Raw genomic sequence first — 13,267 nt, 5'->3', positions numbered from 1 at the left:
GCCTCCTGCAGTTTGGTCAAACTCATGCTGGTAGCTTCGAGAACACTATCCAACCATCTCTGTCATCCCCTTCTCCTTGTGCCCTCAATCTTTCCCAACATCAGGGTCTTTTCCAGGGAGTCTTCTCTTCTCATGAGGTGGCCAAAGTATTGGAGCCTCAGCTTCACTATATAGACTTGCCTTTTTATTTCTTGCAGGGCCATTTGTGGCATTTTCTAAGGAACCATAGGAGAAGGGGTAGCAGATGCCTACAAGCTATGACTCCTTCTGGACTATCCCTCAACTAAGAGATCTTGGGTTGTGATAACCAACTTGCCCTCCAACTTTGTGATGCTGTTACTAAACACCAGGTCTGTGTACAGTAAAACCTCTCAAAATCATGATACTGCTTTTAAGGAACACCTCACAAATGAGGAAGACACCCTGGTGTTTATTATAGAATGGGAGGGATTGCAGCTGGGTTAGAGAGGAAGAGCAGGGATTTTTGCGTACTGCCGAACAATCTCCCTGACTGAGCTGGTGGAGATGGTGTCGAGAATGGTGCTCTAACTTTATCATCCATGTGGGGTCCAACTTATCTGGTCTGACACATCAGTTGCTACACCTGGAGCTGGCAATTCTTTTTATATGCTTGCTTGCTGTAGCATTTCCTAGCCTGAGATACTTTGATATCAGTAGCTCATGCTCTGGTGACTTCGCATTTGGATTATTGGTATGTGCTCTACGTGGAGCTACCTTGGAGGTGGAGCTAGTGAAGAATTAATCTGCCATGTTCTGAACAGAGGCAGCAAGTTAGGATAATGTAACATTGCATCTTAAAGCACTCCACTGCCTACCGACCCTGATTCAAGTACCCTAAAGCTTTTTAGTTTTTTAAATGTGAATCTAGGATCCTAGCCTTCTCCTCTGTTCAGTTTTCCTAGTGTCTGCATGCTACTGTTTTCAATACAAGTACACATACAACCCGCTGGCACTTACGCATACCCCATTTTCGTGTGGTCACAAACTAGATAGATAGATAGATAGATAGATAGATAGATAGATAGGCATGCAGGTGTCATAGTGCCCACAATGTTCTGCCAAGGTCCCCTCTGCCCCCTCCTGCCCCCATTTCAGGATTCAAAGCCTAAGCTTGAGGAAGCTGCCCCAGTTTCTCCTTTTATTAGTGTTGCCAGACTCCCAGAAATGACCTGAAGCCTCCAGGTTTGCTCCCATCCAATGGAAGGGCTTGGATCTCTAGGTGGGTGTCAGCAGCCAACTGCAGTTCTTAAGAATGGCAGGGTTGGTCCTCTTTTCACAGCTTCCAAGACAATTTGTGGCGAGGGGACTCATAGAAGGGCCTTCTCCCAAGGGGGGCTGCTGGGACTCTGGAATGATCTCCCCCTGGAGTTGCACCTGTTTCTTTGTTGGGATTTAGACGTCAGCAAAGACACTTCTGTTTGCCTAGGCTTTTTCAATCTGATATGACAATGTTTGTATTGAATAGCAATGTGTGGATTATGTTTTTAATTATGGTTACTTTGTGAATATATTCATATTGTATTTGTTCTAATTTTGTTGTACAGCCACCTGGTCCTGTATGAGGAAGGGTGATTCCTAAAGGCAATCAATACTAAATAGTAGTAGTAATAAAAATAAAAATACCATATTTTTCGCTCTATAAGACGCACTGGAACACAAGACGCACCTACCGTAGTTTTTGGAGGAGGAAAACAAGAAAAAATATATTCTGAATCTCAGAAGCCAGAACAGCAAGAGGGATCGCTGTGCAGTGAAAGCAGCAATCCCTCTTGCTGTTCTGGCTTCTGGGATAGCTGCGCAGCCTGCATTCGCTCCGTAAGACGCACACACATTTCCCCTTACTTTTTAGGAGGGAAAAAGTGAGTCTTATAGAGCAAAAAATATGGTATTTATCAGATTGCATTATTATTTATTTCATTTATGAACCACTTCCTATGAGGCATCCCAAAGTGGGTTTTATTATAATAAAAACATAAATAAAAGTGTTACATATATCAAAACAGTTAAAACGATTGCATATAGTAAAACAATTTAAACAGCACATACATTAAATCAATTCAAACTGAATTCATATACCAACAGGGATGAAGATCTCCATTTCAAAAGCTTGGTGAAAGAGGAATGTCTTTAACAGGCCCATAAAAGATACTATTGCAAAAGCCATTTTCAAATTGGGCCAATTATAATTTTAAAAATTGGAAGCATTATTATAGATTATAATTTGTTGAGATCTTTTGTTTGGCAAAATGTAGTGTAAATATAGCTAATTTCGGAGAAAAGAAAAACCCGCATGTAGGGGTCAAACCAACTGGGGATATATTTTTGGGAACAACTGGGTGTGCGGGAAGTATTGTATGTGTTTAATTTCCCTCAAACACATCAATCTCCATTCTGAAATTACCCCCCACTCCTGTATTCATTTAAACAAGGACATTTTCCACCCCTCCCCCAGAAACCCATGTCTGCAAGCATGAGAATGTCCTGGCTTTACACTTGCATGTTAATATAATGTTTCATATGTCTGTGTACTAATCTTCGCTTCTACAGCATTCTCAAGAACTGATAAAGCTGCTGCGAGCATAAAAGTGCTATAGACGTAACAAAAGTCAAGAATGCACACAAAGCTGTTCTTCTGATTCTGCAATACAGATATGCTTTTCCATGTTTGTTTCCAAGGGTGCATGAATGTACAGGTAAACAATTTCCCTTGGGAGCTCTGCTATAAAATGTTCTGCTTAAGGGTCCACTCAAGGCACTTTCCTGCGCTTGGTGTTCTTTTCAGTGTGTGTACTGAAATTCCTAAATGAAACGACAGTGTTGAAATTAATGTGCTGAGGTTATTATCTGGGTTGGAAGGGAAGAAAGTTCACTGTTGAACCAGCCTTTTGGAGCGGAAACAATACTGGCATTTTGCCAGATGCATTACCACAGAAAACTTTAAATGCTCATTGGGGTTCTTTGAAAAGCCAAGAGTCAGCGGGTAAAAAACAAAAACAGAGGAAGATTTACTACCATTGCCCTAAGTGTGAGACATAGTAGTTCTTAAATCTTTCTGGTTTTCTGAATAAACTCTCTTTTCGCTGGCTAACTTGATGACTGCTGCTTCATATGTGCAATACAATTCTGGATACTACCAATGTCAGTGAACACAATGCACATCTTATGGGCATCCCGCTTCTGTTCAAGCCTGTAATCTACGGAGTAAATTCATTTCACACAATTAAGTTTTTCATATGATTTCAGCTATTCCGTGGTCATTTCAAAGCCCCAACAAGTGTCTGCCATTATGAATAGATCATTTTCTATTCATCTACAAGCCGTTGAGGGAAGTTCACTGCTCTAAAAGCTTGTCAAATGATAGCAGCAATGCCAACGGGTTGTGTGAGGTCATCCTTGCAGACCTTCAACAGCAGACAAGAGATAAAAGGAGATCTCCATCACAGTGTCCTATAGACTGGATTGGATGCCTGGCTGAGTTCAAATCTCTGCTAGCTGTAAACTCTGCAAGTAGAGTGCAAAGATGAACTTGCAGGTGCAGGGCTTAATTGGGCATGCTGCAGAAGTAGGACAGGGGCAGGAGGAAGGGAGTAGACTACTGAAGAAAAATCTCATGTGTTCAGAGGCACCCTGTTACTGAATGGTGGGGTTTGGGTGTGTCATCCTTACGCTAGCTTTTTGGTATCTTCAAACCCAACAGGAAAAACTGTGATTGATGAAGTCTGAAGATTGTGGCTGTGCCTAATGGGGCTATATATGGGCCACTTTGGGAGGGTGGGGTATACATTCAATAATACTAATAATAAAAGTGAGCTTCGGGCTGGGAAACACTATCACTTTGCAATCAGGCTGTGGCTTACAGTTTATCTGCCTTCATGCCTCGATTGCTGGATTCTTAATAAGTAGTCTCTTGTGTCAACTGCAGCCTAGCAGTGAAGTCCAATGGATGTGTACTCAGACCTGGGGATGGAGGAGAAATTTGATCCAGTTAGCATTTAAAGGTGAACCTCAATGAGACTTATCTTGGAATAACAGTGTATAGGACTCTAGAGTGAGAGCAAGTGTTTGCTTGCTTAGGAGAAATCCACATTGAACACAGGCCCTCTTCGGGGGTTATGATCCTCACAAGATAAGGACAGCAGGGTGAGCATGCTAGCTTAGCCTCTTCTGCAGCATCAGCATGTCTGTCTCCACCACTCTCCATGGGCTGGTTAGAGGACAAATGTTTACAGCAGGGAGCCTGCTGTACTCATGTAGACCTCCCCAGCATGATTTAGAATAAGGATGGGAATGTTGTAGCCCTTCAAATGTGGATAAACTACCATTCCCATCATCCCCAGCAACAAAGCCAATGGTCAGGAATGTTTGGCGTTCTGGTCCAACAGCATCTGGTGGGCCACAGGTTCCTCACCATTGATTTAGAACTTCAAATGATCATGCAAGAGCACGGCTGGCTCCTGGTCTCCAGCACTGTGATTCCACAGAGATAAAGCAAAATAAAAAAATTCTTTCCAGTAGCACCTTAAAGACCAACTAAGTTAGTTCTTGGTATGAGCTTTCGTGTGCATGCACACTTCTTCAGATACAGAGAGATAGTTGAGTTAACAAGCTTGTCCCTTCTCTAATTGCATGAGGAAGACCATGGGTAGGCAAACTAAGGCCCAGGGGCCGGATCCAGCCCAATCACCTTCTAAATCTGACCCACGGACGGTCCGGGAATCAACGTGTTTTTACAAGAGTAGAATGTGTCCTTTTATTTAAAATGCATCTCTGGGTTAATTGTGCGGCATAGGAATTTGTTCATTCCCCTCCCCCCAAATATAGTCTGGCCCCCCACAAGGTCTGAGGGACAGTGGACCGGCCCCCTGCTGAAAAAGTTTGCAGAGCCCTGGAACACTAACAGTCAAAATGTGATAGAGATAGACATCTTTCTGAATCAACGTGCATAAGATTGTAGTGCAGGATTGTCATCCTAGGCACACTTGCTTTAGGAATAAATGCCATTGAACTCGGTATGATTTACTTGTGAGTAAAATGCTTTGGCTCGTGCTGAAAGTGTAGAGGGAAAACATGGCATTAAGTTGCATGACTGCTGTAAACTAAACAGGGTTGCATATGACAAAGATAGGCACACAAAAATAAAACAATAAAATGACTTTCCAGGTGCCTTGTGCAAGGAGATAACTCTGAATTATAGCATGCAGTCTATTCAATTATAATAAGCTCGCTTCAAATCAAAATAATATAGGCAGCAGATGTGATGTTATTATGTTTGAATTACCCTTGAGAGAAGATAAAAGTGTGGTCTCAGTATCAGTTGTGTACATATGGAGTAACTCTTGCAAAATCTATGTAGGTTTGTTTTTTGAGATGTGCAGCTTTAAAATTAGAAAGAAAATTTGGCCAAAGAACACAAAGTCAACAAAATCTGTCTGAAACCTGTTCTCCTAATTTTTCAATGCAATTCTCCAACCAAACAATGTGTACAAAAATGCATTATATTATGGGAAATTGATTACTCAATAAGATAATATGTCTTCCTAAGCTTCACAAAATGTTAGTGTCCCTTCCACGAGAACATGCACAGCACCAATGAGGATGACAGGTCACCCTAAGACACCTTTCCAATAAAGAATGGTATGAAACAGGACAATGTTCTCACCCCAACTATCTTTGGCATATTTTTCTCCCTGGTCCTTTCATATGCTTTCAGCTCAACTGTTCAACTGCACATCTCCATGCTAAGACAAAAGTGTGACGGGTCTTTACCTGAGAGATGTTGTTTCCAGATGTTGTTTCTAATCTGAGAAAGCTCTACAGGGACTCATCAACCATTTTGCCCAAGCCTGCAGGGAGTTCAGCCTTGCCATCAGCCTGAAGAAGACCAACATTCTGGGTCAGGATGTCACCAGCACTCCACGCATCAGCATTCGTGACCACCTGTTTGAGGTGGTAGACAATGTTGTCTACATGAATTCCACCATTACAAGCAACCTCTTCATTGACGCTGAGCTGGACAAGCATATTGGCAAGGCAGCTATGGCAATGGCTCATCTCTCCAAAAGGGTATAGGAGAATTTCCATTCCACCTTTAGTTGCAGATATGTGGTTATTGTGAAGCTGAACTCAATGCATTGTCATATTCACTTATGGATTGTGAATGGTTGTTGCAACTGTTTCAGAATGTCAGGGTTAATATGAAATGTCCTATATGGGTGTATCAAGACAACAGGTCCTGTTTGGCTTTGTGTCAGGGAATTGCAGGCAGCGAGGGAGGAAAGGATTAGAGGATACAGGGAACGATCTCCACTGCTCAGTACTGAGTCCTCCTCAGAAGACAGAGAAGAGGACAGTGAGTCTGGGGAGAAAGGGGTGCTTCAGAGAGAGGGGGATCCACGTCACAGGGAAAAACGGAAGGGGCTGAGCCGTTGGTTGTGTTGGTCTCGAGGGAGAGGGAAAAGAGAAACTAGTCAGAGCAACGCGTCATGAGAGACGAACCGCTTTGTTTATTCTGCCTGTAATCTTGTCAGAAGGAAATAAAGAAAGGAATTTATGGCTGGCTGCCGGGAGTGTTTTCTCTGCTAAGTGCAGCAACGCATGCAGCTGGCTAGCTGACAGTTTGCTAGCTTCAGAGAATTGCAAGCAAAGAACCAAGTACTTGCAGATAAAGTTACATCGTGCAAGGGAGTGTCTTCGGAAAGGACTCATTCAGGTGTCCCACATGACAGGAAACGAAATTCCTGCAGATCTGTTGTCTAAAGTTGTTAAGGTTTATGTACAGCGGTTGCAGTTGGGTTGAAATACTGCATCACAGGTTACATGGAAAGGGGGAGGTTGTTGGGAAATTTCCATTCCACCCTTAGTTGCAGACATGGGTTTATTATTTGTAACATTATTGTGACGCTGAACTCAATGCACTGTTTGCTGGCGTAAGCGGAACTTCCACTGTATTGCTTTTGCCTCTCTCCGAGGAGACGACAGGAGAGACAACATGTTTCTTTGTCTTGATTTATATTTAAGAAATCTGTAGTTCGTAGTATGTATTCACAGTCTCAGTCTCACCTGCTGTTGCAGTTTACACAAAGTATAGTGTGCCCAAGTCTGGGAGGCCTGGGTCGCTGATTTATGTTGCAGCAGAGGTCAATGGATCTTCGCAGCGGAACAACTGGAAGGAGACGACCCAGATGGGGGCTAGCCAGCTGGCCGATCGACCCCCGCATGCTGATAGCTTCAGGCCCATTGGCAGACCAACTCTGCATTACAAAAATGTCTGCAAACAATACATGAAGGCTGGTAGCAACAACCCTGCCATGTGAGAATCCGTTGCAGAAGACTGCAGTGCCTGGAGACAGACCGTCAGGTTGTGTATCCACAGCAGTGACCAGAGGAGGAATGACCACCAGGAGGAGTGCAGAGAGAAGCAACACCATGATGCATTTGCAGCAACAGAAACAGACGCCTTCACTTGCCCCAGCTGGAACAAAACACATATCTCCCATTTTGGGCTCTACAGCCACAGCAGGCGTTGTAACTCTCCAGTGGTTTGACTTAAAACCCAAAGGCGCATTCCTCCATTGCTTCCCAAGACAGACAGATTCCAACGACAAGTGATTATCATTAGTGGCATAAACATCTTAGGTTTTCAATCATATGTCCCTTCCACTTTTGTTTCTTTCATTGAAGTGTTCCCACAGTATTAGCATTAGTATTAGTGCATATATATTATAGCAACTGTCACATGATTAAAAGGTAAAATTGCCAGCAAAGCATGCCACAAGATTATCTAGCAAATGTTCTAATGCAAGATCATTGTGAAGCCTGAAAGGTACTGGAGATTGTCCTGACTGCTTGTCCTGCAGTTGAACCTAACCAGAAGATTGCTGTGCGATTTGGACGAAAATATGCGATTTTCTCTACACTGGTGGTTTCAGTGGAAAATTATACTTGCAAAAAGAAGGGCTGACGGTCCTGACAGATCTTTTACCATGTACTGTAAAGCCAACACATTTGGTTTCATTTAGATCTGGCGTACATGTTTTTGCAATTATTTTTAATATGCAGAGTGCCCGGTAGGTATAAAATACTGCTGTGAAATTTGAGGAAAACTAAAGCTCTTAGGTTGCCTAGACACTTTGCTCAACCACCTGGCTTTGCAGGTACACAAGAAACTGCCCTAGGCTCCGTATACACTTGCCTGTTTGTGGTATCAAAATGTAGTTTTTCTCAACCTGGATTCATGCTCATCCTCAACATGCTGCTTTCAATCTAGACTGATTGTAGCTCCATCATCCAGATTTGTGGGTGTAGTTACTTGGTATGTGTTAGAACTGTCCCCTCGATCGGATTACACATTCGAAAACCCTCCCCTTGCAATCTTGGTATACCACAACATCATTGGGCATGCATAGAGAGACCCCTCATTGCTGCGACCACCTATATCTGTTTTCAGATCGACACACTGTCAGGTAATGCAGAAACAATCTGCAGTGGGCTTTTACTTTCAGAATGAAACCAGTTCACCGAGAAGCATTTTTCAGGGGAATAATAATAAATGAGTGTGTGGACTAGGTAGAAGTAGAAAAAAACATCTCCCCCAGTACAGTGGTACCTTGGGTTACATACGCTTCAGGTTACATACGCTTCAGGTTACAGACTCCGCTAACCCAGAAATAGTACCTCGGGTTAAGAACTTTGCTTCAGGATGAGAACAGAAATCGTGCTCCGGCAGCGCACCAGCAGCAGGAGGCCACATTAGCTAAAGTGGTGCTTCAGGTTAAGAACAGTTTCAGGTTAAGAACGGACCTCCCAAACGAATTAAGTACTTAACCCGAGGTACCACTGTATGGCCTACAGTGCTGACAGCTGCTCTCCAGGGTTTCAGACAGAAGTCTCTGCCAGCTCTACTCTTTTCCATGCAAAGCGTGTCCTCTGCCACCCAGATTCCTCCAACCTCCAACATACCCATGGAATTTGACTGGCTGCAATGCTTTCCTCATTGAGTCACATGGAGAAAGTAAATCAAACCATGTGTTTGCCTAAATTTTCATTCATCTGCATGTGAAATTGTGGAGTACAACACGAGTCTCAAATATGCAGCACATTCATAGTGCAGCTGCAAATTATGTTAGTTATTTTATTCATTTTTTCTTACGTTTATATTTCACTCACTTTTCGGGTCAGCTTATAATTAAAACCTCACAAAAAGTACAGCATAGAAGAGTTAAGCGAAGTACATACGGCAACCTTTCCTTAGGGATGGCTCCAGCTTTGAGGGGGTCCTGGCAAGGTGCCAAGTACTGGGGTCCTGAACCCAACAGCACCTGGGCCTGAACCTTCCTACCACCATATCATAGGTTGCTCTTGAAAGCCAGGGGGTTTCCAAAGCATTGTTCCACAAGGCAGGAAAGAGAGAATCCAAGCGCAAATCACCCGTGAGCAATTAAAAGGTCTGTCAATAGGCCAGTGCAGTTGTGTCTTTAGCAGCAGCTTGATGTGTAGACATTAGCAGGTGATAATAGGACAGTTTGCGTGTTAATTTGAGTACAAATGAACACATGGAAGGAGAGGAGTGGGGCAGCACCTTCACTCAAAGCTGTGAACTGAGCCTATTATACACCTTTAGATGAGTGGTGTGATCATAATGCTCAGCTGATTTGTGCTGGGAAGATCTGTTCCAGAGAGATGTAAGCTGAGCTGTTTTGTCTTGGAGAAGGAGACTTCACCATGCTAGGGTGGGAGACTGGATGGGGTAGGAGAGGGATGTGATAGTTCAGAACTTAACTGGTTAAGTGTTCTGAGGTGTGCATCACTTTCTGACGTCAGCTTTAGAAGCTAAGGAGGAGCTTGTTTCCTGTACTTTCTGTTCTCTCTGTGTGTTTGAGAGAGAGACATGGCTGAAAGAAGCCCCGGTCTTTGTTGCTGAAATGTTTCAATAAAGAGCTGTAAATAGACGAACCTGTCTGTGTATGCTTGCATGGAGAAAAGGAGAAAAAGACTGCTTTACACCGCTGTATGCTACTCTGCTAAGCCGTGGCTAAAGAGACAGCAGAATTTGTTGCGCAGCTAGAAGGAAGCGGCTGGACGGCGGAAGCTGTAAACGACTGATTGGGATCGTAAAGCTATCAGAGGCCACGGCTCATCGATCGAGCTCCAAAGATCGATATCTCCACAGGTTATGGAGGTCAGTCAACGCTCGTAAAGCTGTCGGCTTTGAGCTACTGGAAATGCTTTGAAGCTGGCCGGAGGTTGGAAGCTGCGTTCCGTGAGTCTAGCCTGATGCCGGAAAGCAGAGGGAGTTTTTGCCTGCTTCTGAGAGGCAAGAGAGCTGCTGAGAGACAGAGCTAAAAGCTGAAAGCAGCTAAAATCGTTTCTCCACTGAAGGGAGAGCCGGAGCAGCTGGTACGGAGTGAGTACAGCTTGGGGCCCCTTGGGAGAACGGGAGAAGATGGCAGAGAGCCAGGATATACCGGTGGAAAAGCTCACTTTAAAAAGTTGGGCAACTTGGAGCAGAAGCATAAGGGGATGGTTCCTAGTTTCTGGGCTTTGGGAAGGAAGCCAGAGGGAGCCAAAAGCACCACCCCTTAGCTGGGAAGATAGCCAGCAGAAAATGCAACAAGAGCTGGATATGCTCAGAGCATGCGTTCATGCATCGCTGAGGCCTCATTTGGAGGGTGTACAGACAGCAAGGGCTGCCTGGGATGTGCTGAAGGGCTTGTGTGAAGCTTCAGCAGAAGGCCAGAGCCCTGGAGACGCTGGACTGGCAGGCCCATTTCCCGATGTATCGGCCTCTAGGAGCGCTGGTGAGCAGATCGGAGGGGCGAAGAGTTCCAAAGGCAAGTTTAAGAAACTTTCCACAGGAAGTGCTGGAGCGGAGAGGAGCTTCAGAGGGGGCGAGGCTGGTGGGAGGCGCCGTTCCAGAAGAAGGAAGGCCAGGCCAGCTGGGAGGAGCCCCGGGCAGTGTTTTTCCACTGGAGTTCAACATCTGCGTTGCAGTTGCCCCCACCGGAGCAGAGAGCCGAGGCAGGATGGTGGCAAGGTCACTTCCCATGGGAACCAGGCGGGTTTCCATGGCAACCAGCCTGGCCAGGCAGGCAGGCGTGGAGGTGGACGTGCTAAACGGGAGGAAGAGTCGTATCAGCTTTCTGCAAGCATGACCGTGTTTGAGAACAGCTGTGTGAGAAACTCTGAGCTGAGCTTTGTTATTGACTCTGCAGCTAACCGCAACATGGTTCCAGAGACCCCTGCAGTCGAGATGTGGAATTGCAAGGCAGTTCCACGTGGACAGACTATTTTATTCGCAAATGGTCAAAGAACAAATGTTTCTAAGTTTGCTAATGCCTATATTTCTGTTTTGCAGGAACAGATGGAGTTTTGTGTCATTCCAGGGGTGCATCACTGTTTGTTATCTGTGCCTTATTTGTTGAAAAAAGGGTTTCAGGTTTGTTTCCAGGGGGATGTCTGCACAATCTCCAAAGGGGAGAGGGTACTTGCCAAGGTTAAGAAGGGGCAGAATGATCTTTTCATTCTTAAAACGTCTCTTGAGGGTGAGGGGAAGGTTGAGAAAGCACAAGCGTTGCGTGCTACAGTTCCCAATAAGCGTACTACAATTCCCGCTCATGTTACTTGTGCTTGTGTATGGCATCAGAGGACAATTCATGGTTCTCTAGAAGAACTGCAAGTACTTCCTGAGGTTACCAAAGGGTGTAAGATTAAAGATTGTGGACGTGCCATTAGTTGCGCCACTTGCAGACAGGCAAAGGTAAGAAGATGCAGTTACCCAAAGGTGGAACGGGTAACCACTAAACCTTTTGAGCTGGTACACATAGATCTGTTCAATCCTGTCAAGGAACAGAGTCTAGGGGGGGCCAGGTATCTGCTAACGATTCAGGACAGTTTTTCGCAGAACACCTGGACTCATGGTCTCAAATCCAGGGAGGATGCAGCACAGCTGATCAGGAGCTGGATTGAGGAGGTAGAACAGAGATTCTCCACCAGAGTGAGAGCGGTCACCAGTGACAGAAATGCTAAGTACACTGGTTCTGCTTTGCAGCAGTTCTTTCACAAAAAAAGGATACGTCACACAGTTACTTCTCCCCAGCAGGGGGGGGGGTAGCAGAGCTTAGAAGTGAAGCTCTGGTTAAGGCTGCACAGGTGATGCTGACAGAAGCTAGGTTACCTCCAAGGTTTTGGCTGGAGGCAACTAGGTGTGCATGTTTCACCTGGAATCGTGTCTACAACTCACTGGTAGGTGACACACCATATTCTTTGTTGAATGGCAGAAAACCCCAGGTTCACTTTCTGCGCAAGTTTGGATCTCCTGCGGTTGTCCCTGTGCCTAAGGCTTTGCAAGGGCCAGATGGAGCCAAGTTCCGGAAAATGATCTTCTGTGGGTATGAGCCAGAAGCTCGTGCATGGCGATTTGCTTACCCGTCAGGTGATCAGAGTAAGGTGCTGATCAGTAAACACGCTGAGTTCTTTGAGCAGGATGAAAGGCCAAAGATTTCTGCACAGCGTGATGTTCTCTCAGAATGTCTCTCTGATCCAGAGGACAGTTCTGATGAGGAGGAAGGAGAGGCTGAGTCTGCTGGTGACGATCAGGTCACTGACCAAGGTCAGGAGCAGGATGGGGCGTCTCCACGAGTTGTTAGAAAAGGACAGCCCAAGAGTGAGCCTAGTTCTCCTGTGAGTGTAATGGAGAGGATTCGAAGACGCTTTAAGTCAGAGGGGGAATCCCGTGATGCAGAGGACACACCTGCTGGTGACAGTGAGCCAGAGGAAACACCAGAGTTTGTGCCTAGGCGATCCAGTCGCACAACCAAGGGTATTCCACCTGAGAGGTACCAGGCCACGGGTGCGTGGGTAAGTTTCGCACAGTGCGATTCTGAGAGTTGTGAGATGATTCCACAGATGCCTAACCGGTACTCCAAGGGAGGGCACGAGGCATTGGGGAAGGGATTGATCTCACAAGGTGTTACTGAAGATGTTCCACAGGTGTCAGACAGGGACGCAAGGGGGGGTGTGATAGTTCAGAACTTAACTGGTTAAGTGTTCTGAGGTGTGCGTCACTTTCTGACGTCAGCTTTAGAAGCTAAGGAGGAGCTTGTTTCCTGTACTTTCTGTTCTCTCTGTGTGTTTGAGAGAGAGACATGGCTGAAAGAAGCCCCGGTCTTTGTTGCTGAAATGTTTCAATAAAGAGCTGTAAATAGACGAACCTGTCTGTGTATGCTTGCATGGAGAAAAGGAGAAAAAG

This window comes from Podarcis erhardii, assembly GCF_964252035.2.
Source record: "Podarcis erhardii genome assembly, chromosome: 9".
NCBI classification, from domain to species: domain Eukaryota; kingdom Metazoa; phylum Chordata; class Lepidosauria; order Squamata; family Lacertidae; genus Podarcis; species Podarcis erhardii.
This window is presented reverse-complemented; position numbering follows the sequence as displayed.